This window comes from Morone saxatilis, unplaced genomic scaffold (genome assembly GCF_004916995.1).
Source record: "Morone saxatilis isolate NCDOM2014 unplaced genomic scaffold, NCSU_SB_2.0 Contig16, whole genome shotgun sequence".
NCBI classification, from domain to species: domain Eukaryota; kingdom Metazoa; phylum Chordata; class Actinopteri; family Moronidae; genus Morone; species Morone saxatilis.
In genome coordinates, this window is record NW_023339718.1 from 14,346,034 (window position 1) to 14,351,694 (window position 5,661).

Here is a 5,661-nt window from a genome sequence, read left to right on the forward strand (position 1 = left end):
CTCTCTCTCTCTCCTCTGTCTCTGCCTGGCCTTTAAATTGCTTTCTGGAGGCAGGGGATTTTGGCCGGGGAGATAAGGGGAATGGGATAAAACGCTCTCGCTGGCTGTCTTTCTCTGCCAGGCAGGGGGAGTCTACTGAGCGCGGTACATTTACTGAAACTGAGGAGAGAGCAAGTTGTACTCGCTCATCCCTCAGGTCAGTGAGGCTGAGGAGATGCCGGCTACATGTTGCAATCCCATTTCAAACAGCCTGATCGGCATCAAAACAAACACATAAGATGTCAAAGCATATAGTGGATTAGTATTAGTATTAGTATTTCTGGATGAGTAATACAGATGCTGCTGAATAGCTGAAAGCCTCTTTGTTTCTCCACTGAAAACAGATTTATGTGCCTGTTCTTGGGGTTTTCTCCTCTCTTGTCAGTCAGTCAGGTTCTGGAGGGTCGATCCCAACAACTCTCAGACCTGACACTCTGTTACGTAAGCCCTCAGAGCTCGGTTGTCTCTCCACAAGAGCAGGTTGCATAGATTATTGATGCCAGCACAGAGCGCGCAAAGCTGCACATGGCAAGGACACACTATCACACATGCTGCGTGATCCACCCCATCGAATATTTCACATATAATTCTTGTTATTGCAAAGATTTGGTGGGGATTCCCTCTTTGTATGCACATAACCACAGCTTTCCCCTCCAACAATACATTCATACATCCCTCCTCTTCCTCCTCCCTGAGCTTTGATTTCACACAGCGAGCCTCACAGTTGACACACATGTATTTCTGACTATGCTGCGCGTGTTGAAGTCATCCCCGCATGGATTAGCATATTAATGGGATGTCCCTTTGTCCCTGTTTTCTGTCACTCAGATTTCACAGCAGCGAGGGAGATGACGAGGCGATGCAGTTGGGGAGGAAGAGGGAAGGAAAGTGCAGAGATGTAACTTGGGAGTCACACCTGGGTGTGATTGGCACAGGTGGGACAAATAATCAATATGGTTGTCAATTTTTATGAGTTCTCAGTGACAATTTAAAGTTCTGTACTGTTTGGTTTTTGAGCTAATAACACCAAACTAAATTAATAATCAGCAACTATTTTGATAAATAATCAATCGTTTAAAGTAATATTTAAACATCCATTCATTCCAGTTTCTTAGTTGTGAAGATTTCTTTGTCTTATTCAGTAGTAAACAGTATTTTTAGGTTTGGAGCTGCTGGTTGAGCAGTTGGTTGACCGTGGCTGTGCAGTGTGTAACATTTAAGAAGATCTATTGGCAAAAATGTAATGTAATATCTATAACTATGTTAGGAATTGTTTTTGTTACCTTTAATGGAGGTCGCCATCAGTGGAGTTTTCCATGTTGAACCACCATGTTTCTACAGTAGTAGTCCTTATTTTCCACGAGTTTTGCAGCCATCGTGGTTGTAGTTCCTCAACACTTCAGAGTTCCTGTTCTTATTCTCAGGTCATCAAATACAGACGCGAGCAGTGTTCAGTTAGTTGTATTCTGAAACATCACTGCTAGATGCCTCTAAATCCTTCACACTGGTCATTTAATCATAGACAATTAAAATAATTGTTATTACAGTGTGAAGAACCTTGTGTTTAATATAATCATATATCCTCCATCCAGTAATAAGAAAGAAACCAACTCATTCATTGACACAGTTTCGTTGACCACCTTTCTCCTGTTTTTCCTGCACTTCTCCTCCCGTCACAATCAGATCTTTGTCCCTCTCCATCCAGGGAAGCCTCGGTTCGCTCCTTAGCAACTGTTTCCACGGCTACAAAGTTGCTCCCTGTGTCACTCCCACCCTGCCTCCACCATAAGTCGCCAGTGTCCGTCTGCTCCTTTGTGTCCACTTCCTAAAGCCTGCTGACGAAGTGAGCGTGTGAAACACTGCCTGTCTTCATTTGAAACATCAAGATACCAAAGTGTCTTCAGTATTGTCTCATACTCAGGAGAGGACAGGATACAATGTGTGGAAAGACTGTTGGTGCGTTTTGAGCCTTTATTGGTCCGAGGAGAGACGTAGAAAGTGTAATGATGAATGTGACAAGCTCTTACCAATTAGACTACACTCAGGCACTTTTCCTTTTCCACTGTTGTGTTGTCCTCGTTGTCTGAGTGTCCCTGTGCTCTGAGACCATTCACATCAGCACTAATGTCACTGAGACAAATTGCAGCAGTAAACTGTTCATGTTTCTGACTTTCATTCACACACACACACACACACACACACACACATACACACTCAGGGAGAGATCAGATGAATATTTGGCTTTAAAACAAGTCCACAGAGGCACACAGAGATAAGAAAATAATATACAGTAAAGGCTGCTGGGTACATTCAGACATGAATGCAAGCATTGGAGCTACAGAAAGATCTATTTATATCGCTCCTAAAAATAGACATTCTTCTCCATAGAGACATGAAATCCTTCTGAGCGGTGAATTACTCTCGAGCTGCTGCTGTTGTGTGTTTGTGTGTGTGTGTGTGTGTTATTCTTCAGTTTCTTCCAAAGGTGAAAGCAAATTACCGACTGTATCATCCCAGCTGTGAGTCTCTTTCTTGAGGAATCTCCGCTCTCCCTTTCAGCCTGCAGCAGACAGGATTTTACAGTGCTTTGATGATCGAACCCCACCTCCCTCCACCACCTCTTCCTTCTGTCATGGTTACGGGCTTTAAGCCATCAGGCGCGGCGTAGATTAATGCACATTAGTTTACAGTAGCAAAGGAGGAAGTGTGTGAAGCCGTGGCTAATCTGCTCTGGGAGGGAAATGTTTAGTTGATGGATGTGCAAAACAGTCTAATTTTACCTCGTCTAAACAAAAATGGTCAAATGTGCAAAAGCCAAATGACCCAAAATATTAATTAGTTTAGTTATTATTAGTGATTTAGATGGGGTTTTTTTAATCTGATTTTGTTTCGCAGCACTTTCAGTGTTCACTTAAAGTCTTAAAACCTTCCACTTCTTCATATTGCTCCACTAAACCCACATGTTTGAATCCACAAGGAGTCTGTTGGCCTGTAAAACCTTATAGGGCCCACTCTCAACACCCTGAGCCTCGCCAAAACCCTGGTCTCCCTCGCTGCGACTTAGCACTTCGAGGCAGCTACATCGCCGTCTGGTACACACACACACACTCGCCACTGTCCCTCCTAAAAGTTATTCCCCGCTGTTTGTCATCATGGCTTTTTGTCACTCGTAGATCCAAGCGCCATGGCATCGAACATAATGAGCTCTGTGTGGAGCTGGGATGTGTTCACACGTTGTTTTGTATTATATACGTTGTTGTAGGCAAAATGGTTAATGGAAATTAATTGCAAGTTGCAGGACTTTGTGCAGGATTTTCTGCCACTACATCAGGCTTTCACCATCTGAAGGGACTTGTATTTGTAGTACAGCCAATAGCAGCGACTCCTCTCTGAAATTACCTCTGATTGGCCAAAGTCTTCCATAACTGGCGAGATTTTCTGAAGACTTAAAACAGAGCCAAGAGGATGTTCAGAAGTCTAGTTTTTTGCAGACCACTTGAATTTCAATATGCTAAAAGGTTATTATGGATTTTTTCCCAGTGACGCCAAATAAATACTGCCTACCACAGCTTTAAAGGTCCAGTGTGTAACATTTAGGAAGGTCTATTGGCATTAATATTCATTAATTAATATTCACAGGTATGATTTCATTAGTGTAAAATCACCTGAATATAGGAATCATTGTGTTTTGTTACCTTAGAATGAGACTACAGACGCTGCGAGACGCCTTTGGTGAAGTCCGCCATGTTGAACCACCGTGTTTCTACAGGAGCCCAGAACAGACAAACCAAATACTGGCTCTAGATAGGGACTTTTCTTCATGACATTCACAGCCAATAGTTTATCGTACAAAGTCTACAGCCCGCTCTCATTACCAGGCAAGCGGCATTCTACAAATGCAAAATCACTGCTGACACTAATTCTTCAAACTGGACCACTAAGCTTGAGTCATTACACTGTGGTATAATGTATCACCCTGCAGCAACATAATGCTGATTTCAGAGGCATTCATTTTCCTGGCTGTTGTTCATTTTAAACACATTTATTACTTTGATTTGGCCTTTGAAAAAATTTCACTGAATGTCATAAAACTATATAATATGACCCAGGTACCAACTGGGAGTTTTTAATAAAAAACCAGCTGATACAAACAGACTAAATACTTCATACTACTCTTCCTGCAGATACTCAGACAAATCTGCTGAGCTTGTGATGTTTTATTTGCTCTGGCATGTGCAAATTAGTGTGGTAATGCCAGGCTAGCAGATACTGTACCCAGATAGATAATGTGGATAGATAATAATAAAGTACTTTATTAATCCCAGTAGGAAACTGCCAGCAAGTCACATAAATCACAGACAAATGAGACACTCAAGGAGGTAAATAAGAGACATAATACAACAAGAACCCATATGTGCTGTGTTATTTTGTTTCTCACATACTTCTTTGAGTGTCACATTGTTTATCTTATATTTAAACACGCAGACAAATGACAAACTAAACAAACACGTTGAGAAACATACAAATGATGCTTCCATACACGTGCACCGCCTGATACAATTGAGCTGTTAACATCCTATCAGGCTCTGTGACATTTACAAAAATGTTTATTTTGGATCAACCTGGCAATATTTAAATGAATTTGAGAGAGGTTTTAAAGGGCAAACACAGGCTCACTGAATGATTTGAGGGGTATTTATATGTTGTTGCCTCCAACAGAAGTCCTGCAGGACAATTTGGGCCGATATGTTAAACAGCACTTAGTGTAGATCATAGATACACTTTAATCTCATTTGTGGATACACTTCAGTTCACTTTAATCTGACCAGCGATTCTGGCGGTTTAACAACATGGTTTAATCCATCAGTACACGGACAACTCACATAAATACACATAGCACAAAATCACTCAGAGGCAATAGATCAGGACTCTGGAGTTCCCAAAGTTAAATCTGAAGGCGTCATGAGATGATTAATTGGATAGGAAAGAATGAAAAACATAATATTATGCTACATAAAATGATTTCAGACTTTTCTATAATCATTGCTACTTTCTTCTAATCTTCTAAAAAGCAATCTGTAAAGAGGGTAATGAATGCTGTATTAAATTTAAGAGGGATCCTGAGTTGACATTGCTTCGTTTGAAAGGTAAAAAGTAGTAGAAGTTGATCCTTTTGTCACTCCTCCTAGATGTAAAATATGTATTTAGGAGAAAACATAATAGATTAATTATATATATTCACACCTCGTACATGCTGTCACACACGACATTTTGTCATTGTGTCTCTTCTGTAAGAACACACAGCGTTGCCTCCACATCTGTACCTCCTCTCACAGTGTGTATTCCTCTTCTTCATCTTCAGCAGAGAGTATGGATGTCCTTAGGGGGCCGATTCAAACAGTCTGACTCAACCATCTTATGTCTTACTGGGACCAGAGAGCCGCTGACGATCTTCAACAAGAGCTGTTTCCATCATGTTTATTCTGTGTGAGTTCAGATGGAGCTGACCTTTGAACTGATTGTTTGTCCTACTGAGCCATTCTCTGTGATAACTGTTGTCCTTCCTCGCTGTGAGGAAGACAGATGGACAGCAGAATACGTGTGTGTGTGGGTGTGGGTGTG